Source organism: Pseudorca crassidens, chromosome 12, assembly GCF_039906515.1.
Source record: "Pseudorca crassidens isolate mPseCra1 chromosome 12, mPseCra1.hap1, whole genome shotgun sequence".
Taxonomy (NCBI): Eukaryota; Metazoa; Chordata; class Mammalia; order Artiodactyla; family Delphinidae; genus Pseudorca; species Pseudorca crassidens.
Window position 1 is genome coordinate 81,938,539 of NC_090307.1, and position 17,544 is coordinate 81,956,082.

The 17,544-nt window shown below is 46.0% G+C and overlaps 1 protein-coding gene across 3 annotated transcripts in view; it reads left to right on the forward strand.

Annotated features, from left to right (window-relative positions):
* CCDC60 (coiled-coil domain containing 60) overlaps positions 1-17,544 on the forward strand; it is a 271,219-nt gene that overhangs the window by 46,913 nt on the left and 206,762 nt on the right. For all 3 annotated transcript variants that reach the window (XM_067700776.1, XM_067700777.1, XM_067700778.1), the window contains one exon: positions 3,142-3,235. The gene's annotated coding sequence lies outside the window, so the exon portion shown is untranslated. The remainder of the gene's footprint in view (positions 1-3,141; positions 3,236-17,544) is intronic.

Sequence of the window (17,544 nt, forward strand, 5' to 3'; positions counted from 1 at the left end):
TGAGCACAGTGGTGATGGTATCACCACTCCCAGGGGTGCAGTGACTGAGGACATGTGAAACCCGAACAAGAGAACAGCCTGACGCCAGGTGGTGAGTGCATCTGTCTTGGGGGCTTCTGGGCACAGGTGAGAGGACACGTGGGTGGGACGAGACAGGGTGTTGGAAGTATCCTACAGAAGTAGGCTTGGCCTCGGGACAACCAAGTTGGTTATAGAGTCCCAGCCCTTCTCACCAGCCCCGCTGCTACTGTCTGGTCCGAGCCACCATCATCTGTCACCCAGATCCTTACGGCAGCCTCCTAACTGGTCCCCTGCTTCCTCCCCTGCCGCCCACAGACTGTTCGCAACACAGCAGCCAGAGTTGCTGTTGAAACCCGTCAGATGAAGTTACTTCCTTGCTTGATACTCTGTAATGGATCACCGTTTCACGCAGATGAAAAGCCAAAATCCTTACAATGCCATGAGGCTCACATGATCCAACACCTGTGCCTGTTCTGCCCCCACCTCCCACCACTGTCTGCCTAACTCCCTATGCTCCTGGATGCTGGCTTCCTTTCTACTCCCCCAAAATGCCAGACACGCTCCCACCTCAGGGCCTTTGCACTTGCTGCTCTCTTTCTGTTACACTCTGTCCAAAATATGCACATGGCTCACTTTTCACCTGTGATTTATAATAAAAAATACATATTTGGTCTTTCTATTTCCAACACAGCTAAAAACCCTCAGAATTTAAGTGATGAAATCAACAAAGGTGTCTTTTGTTACGTTAAGGAGGTGGCTTGAACCCCACCTACGGATGGGAGCTGGTTGCCGGGAAAAACCAATCCTGTAATTAGAGGGTTGAAACTTTCAGTCCTGCCACTCAGCCTCCGGGAGAGTTGCTGGAGGTTGAATCAATTGCCAACAGCCAGTGAGTCCTGCAATTATTCCTAGGTAATGAAGCCTCCAGAAAACCCAAAAGGATGGGGTTCAGAGAGCTTCCAGGTTGGAGAACACACGGGGATGCCGGGAGGGCGGTGCAGCCGGAGAGGGCGTGGATACTCCGCGCCCTGAGTGTCTCTTCCACCTGGCGGTTCCTGAGTTACGTCCTTTCATAATAAACCAGTGATCTAGTAAGTAACATGCTTCTGAGTTCTGTGAGCCGCTCTAGCAAATACGTCGAACCGGAGGAGGAAGGTGTGGGAACCTTTGATTAACAGTCCGCTGGTCACAGGCGCAGGTAGCCCAGGCTTTTGGCTGGCATCTGAAGTGGGGTTGGGGGTCTTGTAGGCCTGAACCCTGCAATTGCAACCCTGTGGAATCTGATGCTATTTCCCAGGCCTCGAGTCAGCAGACACCCTGCTGACGTCTGAGAACCGCTTAGTGTGGTATGGGAAGCCCCTCTACTCACCCACCCACCTCTGCTGGAATCAACACAGGAACTTTTAACCAGTGACCTTTTTCAGGTCATCGCTTAAATGTCTCCTTTTCAGAAAGGCTTTTCCTGACCACTCTTCTTAAAATTCAACCTACCCCTACACGCGCCACCTCCACCCCAGGCTCTGTTTCCCTCACAGCATCCCTCACCACCTGACTACTAGATGTAATTGCCTGTCATTGTTGGCCGACCCTCAGCCCAGGAGAACGACAGCTCCACGAGGGCGGGGAGTGTGGTCTGCTGGTCTGTCTGCTTTTCTGCCATATCCCCAGTGCCTGGAACAGTGCCTGCCATACGCTAGGTGCTCAGTGAACGTTTGTTGAGTGAATGAGTGAATGTATGCGTGAATACAGAAAATGTGACCTTTTCATCACCCACAGGTGGATGAGGCCTGACACACATGAGCTAATGGCATCATGAGCATTAACTGAGCTCGGGTGTGTAAAGTGCCCACAGCATACAGTAGGCACTCAGTTCACAGCAGCTATTATTATTGTTGCCGTTGTTGTTGCTGTCAGTCTTCTCAGCTCTAAACCTCTCTTCCTCCCTCTCTGATCGCTCACAGTTTTTGCCCCGTATTCCCAGCCTCCCCTTAGCCGCTGGGTTGGTTCCCACTGGGTCTCCTCTCCTTGTTTATCATTTCCTATCTGCCCCTCGATTGTCCTGTCTTCCTGCTTGTCAGGGGAGCAGTGAAATCCGGCAGGCGTCTGGGACCTCATTCTGTCTCTCCACGGAGTCAGTCTCACTTCCTGGAAAAGCAAATCATCATGAACTGCTTCCTCCCTGGACCAAAACCCAAAAGCATCCTTGACAACAATGTACCAGTTCTGGCTGCCGACAGACCTTTTCAGGTGGGACGAGCTTCCAATCAATTCTCATTTCTTCCAGGTGAGAGAGAGAAGCTGTTGGGTGACCCAGCGGGCCCGTGAACCTCCCACCAGAAATCACTTCGGCTTCTACTTTTCTGCTTAGCTGAGCTGCCAGCTTCTCTGCAAACTCAGCTCTTTCTCCAAATGATTCGCAGAAACAAACGCTCCTCAAAGGCAGAGGAAGGTCTACCCCTGTGAGCTGGCATCCGGTGCCAGAGTGGCACTCACTAAAGTAAAAACAAGAAAGTAATGATGGTAATAATAATAATAATAAATTCTTATAAGCACTAACCAGGTGCCAGGCCCTAGACAGATATGGTAGCTTATTTAACCCTTACCACAACTCTGTCTGGTAGATACTTGCCCACTTTACGGAGGAGGAAAACGAGGCACAGAAAGGTTAAGTAACTTGCCCAAGTTCACACCACTGGTGAGTGGAAAAGCCAGGATTTCAACTCAGGCCATCGGGCTCCAATTATTGAATAGATACCACCTGGCCACACACTGCTGGGTGCTGGGAATATAGAAAAGGAACAACAGAAAACAGCCCCTGCCTTGATGGAGCTGAGGGGTCGATCAGGGGTTGGGGGCACTGAACCATTAAATGTACAAATCAGTGTCTAGCTACAGGTTACAATAATACCAGGAAGGGAAAAGAGCATGACAATCCCTTTGGGCTTCCCCTTGATATATTTGCAATATCACCAGGACCCACTGGTACCTTTTAGACCCTGGAAGCCAAGTGGCTGTTGTTTCTTGGGTACCTGCTCTGTGCCAGGTACTAAACAGTATGATTTATGCCCAGACTCCCTTCAGTCATTACTGAGAGGGGACTATTTTCATTCCCTCTGACAGGTGGAACACCGAGACTCAAAGAGGTCAAGGGACTTGGTCAAGAGACTCACTTGAGGTCCTCTGACAGCGACAGGCAGAGCCGGGACTGAACGCAGTGAGTCCTATTCTATCTTCCATATGAAAGATCCGATTTCTCAACCTCAGCACCATTGACGTTTTCGGTCGGATAATTGTTATGGGCTGTCCTGTGCATTCTAGGATGTGGGACAGCATCCCTGGCCTCCACCCACTAGGTGCTGGTAGCGCCCCCTCCCTCCCCAGTCCTGACAACCAAAAATGCCTCTGGGCATTTCCCAGTGTCCCCTTTGGGAAGGTGGGAACCATTCCTATTTAAAAACCGCTGCTATAAACCTCCATCCCCACCCCGCAGACTGCGCCTTACTCACCTCTGACAACTAACACCAGGGGCTCAACTAAAGTTTGTTAAATGAGAGGATGGAATAAAGGAAGGGAGGAAGAGAGGGAAGGGAAGAGGAAGGAAGTCTGTAGATAAATCAACCCGAATTGATTTTGTAACTCAAATTCTATTTAAAGTACCTGGGGTGAGGGGAATTAGGGTTTCAAAGAAACTTGTGATAAGTTCTATGTGAAATGAACAGTCTTTCTGTGACATGATTCAATGTTACACATACAACCACACACAGCCACAAGCACTCATGAGCACACACACACACACACACACACACACACACACAAAGTAAAAATGTCCTGCGGGTTTGGCTTTTCTACCTTAAGTTGACCTAGAGACCACCACCCAAAATGGGGTTAGCCAAGCAGCGCTTGTTTCCTCCCAGAGGGAATTCAATTACCCATCTGGCAAAACACCCCAGAGGCTCCTCCAAGCTTCTTCACGGCGCAATATTTATCAGCGATTGATTATTAGGACCAAGAGGGTCCCAGTTGGCCTGGGATAAGCTTCTTGCTGCCCACGTCCTCCCATCTCTAGTTCTGCCGGAAGTAGCTGGTAATACCGTAATCCCCTCAGCTCACCATGTCCCCAGACTCGGGAACAGCCTTTCCGTTTGTCCATTTCAATCAACAGAAGCACCGGTGTTTCTAGAGCAGATGTTTCCTGTTGGTACTTTCTGTGTCCTGAGCAGGTGGCCCTGTTAAATCCTCTCACTCAAGGCTTTCATTCCTGGATATGAGTGACGGGCGACAGGGAAGGGGGCTCTGACATCAAATCCAGGCAGGACAGACTTTTCCAACCTAGCAGCTTCCACGTGCTTCCAGAGGAGACCAGGATGTGTCCTTGTATCGGGTGCCTGGTAGAGTGTAGCATGTGAGAGTCGCACATGGAAGGGCCTCCAGCACTTATTAGTTGAGTGACTGTGAGATGATGGAAAACAGAGGTATTGGTCTCTGCTCCATGGTTCCTGGCACAGAGCTCCTGAAACCCTCATAATGTCCTAAGTGATAACACTGGGAACATCTTCTGTTCTAATGAGGCAACTCTGGGTGGGCACTGCTCACCCAAAAGACCAAGCCGTAATTAGAAGCTTGGAATTTTCGGCCCCCAGTCCCTTCTCCAGAGGAGGGGGGCTGGCAGTGGGGTTAATGATTGATCATGCCTACGTGATGAAGCCAATACTATGGAATTTGGGGGAGCTTCAGGTTGGTGAACACATCCACGTAATGGAGCGACACATCCAGCTCCCGTGCTCAGGGCCCTCCAGACCTCGTCAACCTATGTGTCTGTTCATCTCTGTCCTTTATCATATCCTTTAATAAGCTGGTGAATGTGTTTTCCTGAGTTCTGTGAGCTGCTCTAGCAAATTAGGGTCATGGGAACCTCCGATTAGTAGCCACGTCTGACAGAGGTTGTGAGGAATCTGGGGACCTACTACTTGGGATGGGAACAGTGGGTGGGACCGAGCCCTTAACCCATGGGATCGACTCTACTCCAGGTAGGTAGGGTTAGAATTGAGTTCAGTTGTAGGACACCCAGTGGGTGTCATGGAGAATTGCTTGGTGTGGGGAAAAAACCCACACACATTTGGTGACCAGAAGTGTCAGAAGTGAAGCGTCCTGTGTGAGTAGTTAAGAATACACCCAGGGGGCTTCCCTGGTGGCGCAGTGGTTGGGAGTCTGCCTGCCGATGCAGGGGACACGGGTTCGTGCTCCGGTCCGGGAAGATCCCACATGCCGCGGAGCGGCTGGGCCTGTGAGCCATGGCCACTGAGCCTGTGCGTCTGGAGCCTGTGCTCTGCAACGGGAGAGGCCACAACAGTGAGAGAGAGGGCCGCGTACCGCAAAAAAAAAAAAAAAAGAAAGAATACACCCAGGAGGGAAAGAGTAGTTTATTCTAATACAGTGGCTTTAGCTCTTGGAGTCACAGTGCCTTCCTTTGTAAAATAGAAATACTACTCTACCTACCTCATAGGGAGCTACATGTGTTGTTGGCTAGTTTCAGGCTCTGTAGTAGTAGGTGAGTCATATATAAATGAATTGAAATCCTAGAAAAAGCAGTGTGACTGGGGAGGCGATAGTCACAGTGATTTGATATGTGACATAAAGAACTGAGTTGCTGACCTTAAACTGAGGTCAACTTGTTATATACAAGGGTGTGAGGCCAGGAATAAAAATAATGTGAACTTGCTTCTGTCTGGCTACTTCCTGTGAAATTGAAGGGAATTCGTATTTATCAGGACAATGCCAAGTTCAGTCTCATTTCCTTTATTATCTGATGTTTGGGCTCTTTGTTTTGATTGGGCACGGACAGGAAGTCACTGGCTCAGCATAATGGTCACGAGTTTTCTGGTGTTTTGCTAAGAACAGAGCTGGTAGATACGTACGAATGGTAGTAGGAAAATTCTTCAGGTTTCTAGACAATGGTGTTGATGGTATAAGGTTTGAAACAAAAACCCTGAATTTATGTCTCATCCCACATGTCAGAATCCGTGTGTCATTTGGGCATGGCTCTTAACCTCTCCAGTCCACGATGTAACGGACACCGTAGTTTGTTTTTCCAGACCACCTCCCTCTTTCCCACCAAGAACGCTCACTCACATTTTCCTGTGGGTACCTTCCCCCCACCGCCACCATCTTTAGCTCTGTTGTTTTTGGTGGAATTGATCCCACCCTCTGCTCTAGAATGGGCCCTGATTGGCTCAAACCAGTAAGTGCTTGTATCCATCGTCCATTGTGATTGGTTGAGCGATGGACACCTGATCTAAGTCACACCAATAAGATATGAGGAGAGGTTTTCTGACATTTCTGAGACAGACAAGTGCTCTGCCCTCCATGAGACCTGCCACAAGAACTCCTCTGTTTCCCTTTTGGGCTTTGTAATGTGAGGATATGGGAATAGGAGGCCACTATGGGTCAACCTGAGGATGAAGCGAACAAAGCAGCAGAGAGAATCATCCAGAAACAAAGCCAGAAACTTAATGACAGCATGGACCCCTGGATCAAACCATTCCTGAATCAGAACATTCCGGGGCAATTCAGTTATGTGAGCCAGCAATCTCACCACCCCCCATTTTCTTTTTTCCTAAAGCTAGTGTAGGTTGGATGTTCATTCTGTTGCTTGCAACCCAGATATTCCCAACCAGTACACTCTGTTTTCTCTGCCCTACTCCCTCTCCACGTTTTTAGAAGAATGAAACAAGGTAATAAGGCATGTGAAAATGATATGTAAAGTGTAAAGCACTGTACCAAGTAGATGTGGTGAAAATCAGAACAATTATTATCGCTGCCTCAAGGACTTCCTAGCTTAGAATAATCCAGTTTGTGCCAAGTGTAGACTATTTCCTTCTATTCCTCTGAAATATATTAGTTTCATTATGTTGAAATTATTAGATTATGGATTGATAATGGTGTTTAATGGGGCTAACACTATTATTCTCCTGTAAACAGAAATGTATATAATTAATAACTCTGTTAAAGTTCCTGTTATTCACGGGTACAAATTACAGCCTCATCAATGTGAATCCAGTCTGTGTAGTCTGAGTGAGAATGGGCACTCAGTCCTCAAGGAGAGGAGTATGAGGCCTCAGCATCTTCACTGGCTTCCAGTTGGTAACACTTGCTTGGAGAAAACAGGAGGTTATGTTCCAGCTCTGCCACTGAACTTCTCTGTGACCATGGACATGTCACTTAACCTCTCTGGGCCTCAGTTTTCCTGAATATAAAATGAGGAGGTTAGGGCTTCCCTGGTGGTGCAGTGGTTGAGAGTCCACTTGCTGATGCAGGGGACATGGGTTAGTGCCCTGGTCCGGGAGGATCCCACATGCCGCCGAGCGACTGGGCCCGTGAGCCATGGTCGCTGAGCCATGCGCGTCCGGAGCCTGTGTTCCGCAATGGGAGAGGCCATAATAGTGAGAGGCCTGCGTACTGCAAAAAAAAAAAAAAAAAAAATGAGGAGGTTAGACTTACTAGAGATTTTTAACTTTTGGTGAACACCTGTGAGAAACTGCTGACATTTGTGGGTCTTCTCCAGAGAAGTTCGCTTCTACATTTTATATATGGAATAGTTTATATATTATAGCAAAAGGCACATGGAAAACTCCATTTGCTTTTCCTTTTTCAGCAAGCAAAACAAACCTTAAAAATCCAGATTAAATGACCTCTTAAACTCTGTATTTTGAGTGTCCGTGATTCCATGATTTTTCAGAAGTAACAGCCATTTTGAGTTTTAGAAAGATTACTTAATTAAAATGTGGAAATCTGTTGGGCATGCATGTCAGTGGGGAGAGGTTAAAAGCAGGGAGTCAGCGAGGAAGCTATTGCAGTCATACTGGTAAGAGATGATGTGGTTCAAACAAGAATAATAAAATGAGATGGATTGGAGCCAGGATAGCTGGGAGACAGGGCTTGGTATAAATTAGATGTAGGAAAGGAATCCCAGGATTCTGGCTGTCACTTAGAATTAGATACAGCTGTGAGTAACAGGAAACCCAAAACTACAGTGGCTTACACAAGAAAGAAGAATCTTTGTCAGGTGAAAGGCATCTGGAGATAGGCAGTCCAGGGCTGTTTGGAAGCTCTTCAATATTTAGAGAACCTGGTTCTTTCTGTTTGTTCTACCATCCTGTCACATTTGTTCTAGCCTCAGGGTCCAACATGGCTGCAGGAGTTCCAGCCATCACACCTGCATTTCAGAGTATAAGAAGGAGAACAAGTGAAAGTACAAAATGGAGCCCCTTTAAAGAGATTTACTGGTAGCAAAGCTTCCACTTGTATCTTATCAGCTGGAACTCAGTCATGTAGCCACAGCTAGCTGTGAGGAGGCTGGGAAATGTAATGTAGTGTTTTCCTAGGCAGATTGCTCAAGATTCTGTTACTGAGAAGGGAGAATGATTATTCGGAGGCAACTAGCAGTTTCTGTCACAGCTTCCACTTACAAAGAGACAAAGGAAGGTAGAGGGGTGGTGGAGGAGAGTCAGATTTAGGGAGGAAGGTAATGAATTCAGTTTGGGACATGCTGAGTTTGAGTGCCTGGGGGAACAGCTATGAGAGTTGTCTAACAGGTAGTTGAGTTTACAAGTATGAAACTCAGGGAAAAGGCTTGGGCCAGAGCTAAAGATTTGAGAGCCACTGTGATATGAAGGACATGTGGAACGAATCATCTCAAAACACAAATCTAATCATCTCAAACTCCCTTGCCATCTTTGAAATCGTTCTTTTCATAGCTTTCAAGATAAAGATGAAAATCCTTAATGTCATCTACACTGATTGTCGTATTCTAGCCCTGACCCCCCCCCCCCAGCTTCCTGTAATACCACTCGCCCCTTTGCTCTCCCAACCCAGGACATGCACCTCCCTCTTCAAGGTCCTTGTGGGTGCTGGTCACTCTCTCCTCTCCATCTCTGCCTCTGGCACTCTACTATATTTCTTCTGTCGACCTTTACAAGCCTTATAATTTGGGGAGACTGGAATACTTACCCCATTTTACAGATGAGCATAACATTGGCTCAAAGGGGGAAGGAATATCTCTAAGGTCACACAACTAGTAAGTGGCAGAATCAGACATTAGAGCTGAAATTTTATGAGCAGCTGGTACCCTGTTCTCTCCACTGAGCACACCAGACTGCTACTATTGTGTGGCTCTCAACTGTCTAACAAGAAAGCACAGAGGAGGGGGTGGGGGGAAGCCCCAGAAGCTCAAAGAGCTGACTCCAGTGGAAGGCTTAGTAAATCAGTCTGGACGAAAGCCTGCCCCATCACTCCCTCTTCCCTCCCTCCCACCTTTTCTTCCCACTTCCCAGAGGAACTTGATTAATCCATTAGGTTTAACCCCTCTTTAACTTCCTGATTAGTTACATTTATAAACTCCATTTGTTTTTGCTTTCTCATCAAGCCAAACCAACACCCCCAGAAAAAAATAGGGCAATTTTCAGTGCCACTGATCTACTGCAATTTCTGAAAATCAGACCGAACTGAGGAGAGACATGACTAGAATTTCAATTCTTCCTGTTCCCGTTGCAGTCATCTTTGCTGAAATGGGAGAGAAGTGTAACAGAGAAGAAAACTCAGTAACGGCAGGACCCCAGATTTGACCAAGGTGGCAAAATACCAAGCCTGTTAATAAAGCAGATTAATAAATTCTGTAGTTTCCATCTCCTGGTTGAGCAATAAAGCTGCAAAGTGAAATAACAAAACCCAAGAGATTATACCTTTTCATTGGCGAGGTAAAATACTCAGCGATGATACTGGCTCCCCTCCTTCTATTCCCTACCCACACCCCCCCCACAGTCTCTGGTCCAAACAACAGCTGGAGGGGATGCTTTAAAATTAAATTACTTTTTTATTTTGACAAAAATGAGACATGTGTATCGTTAAAAGCCAAACTTTATTATAAAAGTTATAACAAAATTTCAGCAGTCCCCTCTGCCTCATTCTAAAATATCACTCCCCAGTCCTGCTTTGCCAAGGCAAATCCATTCACTATTTGGGGATGTCTTTTCTGGTACTTACCTCCATATTTTAAATAATGTACTAATACTATTTTTTATTGGGTAGTCAATTGTAAGCATTATTTATTATGGAAGATAATTAATTCTCTTAATGACACCCCCCAGTTTCTTTCTCTTTCTACCTCTCTGCCCCCCACATGTTTCATAAAATATCTTCTATACAATATCTCAATTTTTGTTTAAACCACTGTTCAGTGTTAACATTATTAGAACCATGTAAATTCAGTCCTTAGCTAAGTATTGCACTATGATTACATGTTCTTTATTTTCTAACCTTTTATTTTTCCTGGAGATAGTAATTGCCTCTTGTTTTTATTTGCTAAGTTCCCACCACTAGTTCTTCCTAAAACCTACAGCTATGATACAGAAATCTTAGTACCATTTTTCCACATGCTCAAATGCAACATGTAATCTTCCACTTCCTCCCTCCCTTCCTTTCTCCCTTTCCTCCTCCTTTCTCTTTTGCTTTCTTTCCTTCCTTCCTCGCTTTACTTTCTTCTACTCTTCTTCCTCCTCTTCCTTCTCTTTCCCTGGACTCTCCATTCTCATCCTTCCAAAGGAACTGGTTTCTTTTCAAGCCCCTGCTGCATGGCTGTTGACTTGGTATTATCTTTTGTAATTATCCTGGGGCTTTAACTTCTCTCCTGAGTTGAATACCTAGATCCCCGCCACTTTTTTTGGAAAACTCATTTGCTTTGCTGTAACCTTTAGGAGCTTTTTGAGAAAGGTACTTAGGAAATATTGAATACTTTGAAGATATGAAAATGTCTTTCTTCCTTGATTGACAATTTTCCTAGGTATACAATTCAAGATTGAAAATAGCATTGACTGTTAATTTTGAAGGCATTGATACTTTACTTCAATCTTCCAATATTACTGTTAGATGATTGATACCACTCAGATTCCTTGGTATGTGACCTGTGCACATCCCGTAAAAGGTAGCAAAGACATTGTCAGAATAGACGAAAGGAGCAAGCCTGAAAGTATGGACTTCATTCTCAATCATCTTCATTTCCTTGATGTTTTCTTCTTGTAGGTTCTTGGCATCTTGTGATCCATAAAACCTACCTGTTGGTGTCTGGAAACAGCTCCAGATAAATCAGGATGCTTATAATATCTTGGTGTCAGGCTGATTTACACACAAACTTCTCAATTTCCTGTACCCAGTCATATTGCATGAATCTTAGGAATTTCAGCTCAGACTTTCCAACCTGCTAACAGTGGCCAACCCACGAGGCACAGCTTCTAAATTAGTGCTTCTCAAATTGTCTATCGTGAAAGACATTCTTTTTCCCAGTCCTTCCTAAGTCAGTACTTAGGGTCTACACTCTATTCGACAAGATCAGTCTTCTTATCACACACATGGATGCTGTAGAAATGTTCAGTTGCTCTGTAAGTTTCTAAATGCTTCCCCTTCATTTGTATTCTTGTCATGGCAAATAGCAAATAGTTCATGAACCAGAGTAGTCTCTCTCAGTGTTTTCTGCCATTCATGGATGGAGTGGACATCCATCATGTGTCCATGCTGTCCCAGCATCTGTTTCCTCCCCTTACTCCTTCCCCATGGCTCTTAATTCTTATCTGGGGGCCCATATTGCTCTGGGAAAGATGATACCATCTCTAGGTGCAGGTGTGGGATATGTTAGCTAGGAGAAGCCAGTCAGAGCATTCCATCACTCTGGCCTTAGTGATTGATTCTAAGGTTGGCATGTGACCCCAAATGGTCATTGGCTAATTGGAGTGAATCTCAGAACATTTCCTTGGGATGCTGGGGAAAAGATACTCTCTTCCCCTGGCTTTGGGGTATGTGGGTTCTCGGGCAGCTAATTTCGCTACATGAGGCAAAGCCCTCCTGAGGACAAAGACAGGAAGGATGGCAGATCTGAGGACATTGTAGAGAGGAGAAGTCATAGCCCAGATTACAGCACGAACCTTTGGACTAGGACGTGCCACAGCCCCCCTCATTTCTGAGTAAGACTTTTTTTGTTAAGCCAGTTTGAGATGGATTTTCTGTCCCTAATAACTGGGAAGTGGAGCCTTCCTTTCTGATTCCTTGGTTGTGTGCATTTTTTCCAACAGTCACCTATTAAGCACCTACTGTGTACCAAGCACTGTAGGGCTAGGAAGACTCCTCACAAAAGAGATTGTGAAATGAGTCCAGTGAGGGATGGGTGGCTAATATAGCTGGAAGCATCCATTGATAGCGTCTGGCTCACTTCAAGAGTCTTGTGTAACTCTAAGATAATAGGTAAAGCACAGATGTTTGCTATTTATTTGCAACTTATTAACTTTGCAATTTAAAAAAAAAATAGAGCAATTTTAAGGTTACTGCTAGCAGAATAGCTTCGCTCCCTGAGCTGTATTACAACATCTGCTAATTTCACAATCTTTTCCATTTTCACATACCCTCTATTCATTTTTATTTTAATATATTTTTAATTGATTCACTGCATAACTTAAGTGTATTTCAAGAGTAAAGTAATAAATCCCACTATAAATGGAAAACTAGTACTACTTGACATGAATAGAAGGTAGTTGTAGATTAAATACAGTGAAATTATACAGTGTTACAGAACTGAGTATGGTGACTTGATCAAGGCCCTGACCCAATGGACCCCTCTTTTGTGAAAGGGGAAATTAGGAAGTGTTCTAAAAGTGTTAAAGACGGGTTAGCACCAAAACTGAGACTTTCTCCTCGCTGTGTTTAAAAGGATTGAAAAGAAATTGAAAAAAAAAATCAATTTCCCACCAAGCAATTCATTGTTATCTGATGCTGCCTCTGTGGACAACTGCAAACCATTCCCTTTGCACAAAATGTGGTATCCTTACCACTCTATGAGAAACACTATTCTGGCTAGATCCCATTCTATAGCTGAGAAAACTGCAGCCCAGAGAGGCAGTGGGACTTTCCCAAGGCTTCCTGATTCCCAGCCTGTTCAGCTCCCCAATACTGAATGATATTTGATTACTTTCATTGGATTCGTATTGTGATAACTTCTAATAATGGCAAGTGACTCTGGTTTTTAATTTCTGGTAATGATATCAGATTTCCTTTTTAACCTTTAGTTGCTGTTAGACCTTCTCATTGTTGAAACCAACTTGAATCAAGGGCCTTGGCAGTGCCGATGGCTCTTTTCCCACCTCTACCACCATTGCCATCTTACCCTCTCAAGCGAAGGCAACCACAGAATTTCCACCAACCTCAACTGCCCCATGCTGATGCCCCCAGAAGTGCCCCATGATTTGATTCTTCCCTCCCCAAGCCTGGAGGGGAAAATAGAAGTTGGGATGCAGAGATTCCTCTAAGGCAGGGTCTCTCAGTACTGACACTTGGGCTTGGATAATCCTTTATGGTGAGGGCTGTCCTGTACACTGTAGAGTGCCATGCAGCATCCCTGGTCTCTCCCCACCTCTCTCCCCACCAGACACTGGAAGCACTCTTCCTCTAGTTGTGACAACAAAAATACTCCAGACATTGCCAAATGTGCCCTGGAAGCAAAGTCATCCTTGGTCGAGAGCCATAGGGTTCCCCTGCATGGCTCCAGAATTTCCCCATAAACTTGAAATACGGAGCATTTCTTTGCCATTGAAGTGGGGGTCATTGAAGGTCACTTTTTTTTTTTTAAGACCAACATATTTTTCTAGGGCAAAAAAAAAAAAAAAAAAAGGCAGTAATATCAACTCTCTACCAGTCATAAAGGTCTCTCCCTTTAGACAATTTATCTGCACTCTCCCAGGCAAAGGAAGCTTAAATGATAGCACCTTTGAGGGTTCCTCACCGCTGCCCACCAGCAGCTCCTGTCCCCACGCCCCTGACCAGGGCTGATAGGTGGGGCCTGCTGGAGGTGATATTTCATTTTCTCGGAACCCTTTGCGTCTTGACTTTGGAAATTGAAAACTAGTGGAATTTTCATGCCTCCTCCTGGCATTTGGGGTCTGTTCATGGCAAGAGTGTCAATGACTAAATGCTGTACCTGAGAAAGCTTGAGTAGGACTTAGGGTCCCAGAGAGCTGTCTACCCTTCTTAAGGGAATCGATATTAAAAATAGAGGTACCAGCAAAGTGTACCAAGGTATATCATGACTGATGAACAAATGAATGAGCATGTATATTTATCTATTCATTATACTATAAAATTATAATAAAATGCCAGTCTTACCTTGGGTTCCTCTAAAAATAAAGAGAATTTGAGGGTAAGGAGCTTATTTGGGAATGGTCCCAGGAAGCCTGGTGAGGGAGTGGGAAAATGAGCCAGAAAGGGAAGTCGGCAAATACAGGGTACATGATTGAGCCAGTTACTTCTAGGCAATGGTGTAGCACATGGTTTAATTTTGTCCCACTGAAGGGCAAGGCAGCTGGTGTCTTTGTACACCTATTCCTGTCCCTCACTGGTTGAGGGACACTCCTGAGATGTCACTCCCCGGGCACCTCCTGCCTCTTTGGAGGGGTACCAAGCACACTGCCATGGCCGGAGGCTATCCTCTGGCTGAGAGACACAGGAAGTCGTCAGAGTGTACAGGAAGTCACCCAAGCAGACAAGAAGTCATCAGAGCACGCAGGAACAGTCTGCAGACTGTTCTAAATCTAAGGGGTAGGCCCAGGGGATAGGGACAGTCCCCAAAGCATCTCCCAATGGCATCTACCTGGGTCCAGCACAGGAGGCTGCAGAAGCCTGGAGGTTTTTACACCCGGACCATCACCCCAGTCCAGGCTGCGGTCTCTGGTGTTATTGTAACAGCTTCCTCGTCTTCCTGTCTCCATTCATCCATTCTCTACCTGAGCAACCAGAGTGATCTTCCTAAAGCACAAACCTAGTTATTTCGTTCCTCCTCTTAGGACCCTGCAGGACCTTTAACACAAAGCCCACACTTCCAGCAATCCAATCTCACACACCTCTGTGGACTTGCTTTTCACCACTCCCACACCTTCTCCGTGGAGCTACCTGAAGTCCCCTAGCAGAGCATCTGTTAATTCCCAGGACTGTGCCAAGCACTGAAATGGAGGAGACAACATCGTATACTCCATGCCGCCAATGATATCACGGGGGTCTTTGGGGCAGTCTGTCAGGGTGGAAGTGAAGCCGAATCTGGCCTCTGTGCCCTGACGCCCAATTAAATCTCGGAGACAGAGTTTTGGGTGAAGTAGAAAAGAATAGCTTTATTGCTTTGCCAGGCAAAGGGGGCCACAGCAGGCTAGTGCCCTCAAAACTGTATATCCCGACCTGGAGGGGGTAGTGAGGAGTTTTATAGTTAATGGTTCAAAGAGGGCGTGATCAGCTCATGGACATTTTTCTGATTGGTTGGTGATGAGGTAATTGGGAGTCAGCATCATTAACCTTCTGGTTCTAGCTGGTCTGGGGTCCAGTGCTTGTGGGCAGCGTGCAGTTAACTTCTTCCATCAGGTGAGGGTTTCAGTACCTGTAAAATAGCTCAAAGGTACTGTTGTATCCCTTGATGGGGAACCAGGACCCTGCCCCAAGGCTGCACTATAGTTTCTTTTGACTGTTTATCTCTCCCATGTCTTGCATCCCCTCCCTTCCGTAGTTAACAACTGTTTGAACCTGCCGATTGGAACTCAAGGAAGGTCCTGGTGGCTGAATGAAGCCTATTTCCTGTAATCAAAGAAATGGGGGACACAGAAAGGATTTTGTGCCCAAGAGCCCCACAGAGTCCTGCTTGGTATCAGCAGGGGGCCAGGGAGACCAAGATGGAAACCAGGAATTCCAATGCTGGGTATGTCCAAGGAGCTACCATGGAAGGAACACATTACTCAAATGTAATCTACAAACAGAGCATTCAGTTTAGGATTAATCCCTTCTATCTGGAGTTACCTAACAAAGTCAGGGATGGGGCACAAGACTGCTGTGTTTAAAAAGAGAGTCTCTCCTGATGGGTGCAATGGTTAGCAAGTGGCACGTGGACGGTGGCTGCATTGTGGGAAACCAAGAGGGAAAAACGGAAGGTGCAGCGTTTTGCCTCCCTCTCCGCAGCCTCCGTGGCCCCAGGCAGCAGCATCTCCAGGGTCTCCTGCCCCAACCCAGCCATCTTGGGCTCCTGGGAGCTCAGCAGAGGCATAGACCTTCAGCTGATTAACCTCAGAGATGGCAGGGCAACTTCAGGAGGCTGGAAGCAGAGGAAAAGCGGGGAGCGGGGAGGTGGATGGGTCTAATTATGCAGGAACCATTTTCTGTTTACATAAAAATATCTTGAGTAATCAGCAGTGATGAGCAAGTGGAGGAAAGATCCTGCCTGAGAGTCTGAGGATGTTATGATCAATCAAATACCATCGTTCAAAGCATTTGCAGAGGGGAATTTTAAGGTGGAACTGACTTTAATTTGGCAAAGAAGACTTGAAGTGCTTTTCCCTGGGACTCCAAAATACATACAGATCTGCCTAGCCTGTCACTAGCTCCATGTTCTCTGAGTGTTAGCACCTCTACGTTTTTAGGAGTAAAAAACCACTTCTTTAAGCGATGAGAGTGCAAGGTGCTTTGCAAATATTACTTCCAACCTCATGAAACCCCCATAAAGATGGGCATTATAAACTCCACTTCACAGGTAAGGAAACTGAGGCTTCAAGAGCTGAAGCAGTCTCCCTAAGGTGACCAAGCGAGATGGAGACGTGGGGTCTGTTTTCACGGCTTTGCAAAGTTGGTGTGATTCTCGTGTCTTGTTTCCAAAGTCAAAGGCAGGGTTGGGGAGCTGCAAATGCACCACTCCTCGGGAGGACAGAAGCTGAGATTGGTACAGGATTATTAAGGTTCCCAGCCAGACTCTTTTTCCACCTTCGCTGCAAAGCCAGGCTGGACGCAGCGATCCACAGGCCCTTCCAATCTCCCGCAGCCTCAGTGCGTTTGGCCACGACCTTGTTATTAAGCAGGAGCAGATCTTCCGGGCAATGGATCCCGGTGCATTTTGGAGCCGCTTGCAAGCTGGGTGACCTTGAGAAGCTATTCAGCCTCACTGAGCTACAGTTTTCACGCATGTGAGTTGGAGGTGACATTTCCTCTGCAGAGTCAGTGCAGGATTCAGCGTGATGCTGTGTATTGAGTGTTTGGTACAGAGGGGATGCTTGTCAAAGTTAGACATCTTCCTGTCCTTTCTCTGTCATCCTTCCCAGGTCAGCCCCAGGCTTGGGGTCCCTATCTCTTTCATGCAGTAACATCTGCCTCATGCAGCTGTGCTGTGTTCAGAATGGGTTCGGGTCTGTAAGCTGAGCACAGACACACACACACACGGCTCGTAGTAAGAACACAATGATAAGAATTATTATCAGCATCTGTAAGAAGAATTATTCTATTATTATTGTTTAAAAATATACCCCTATCATCCAAAGATAACCCCTATTAACATGTTTGCATATATCCTTACGGATATATAGAGTAAAAGAGAGAGACCACGTTGCATATAATCTTTTTTCCTGCATTGTCCACTTCTATATTAGGAATCTCGTTTTGTGTCCGCAAATATCCATCTGCTTCTTTACT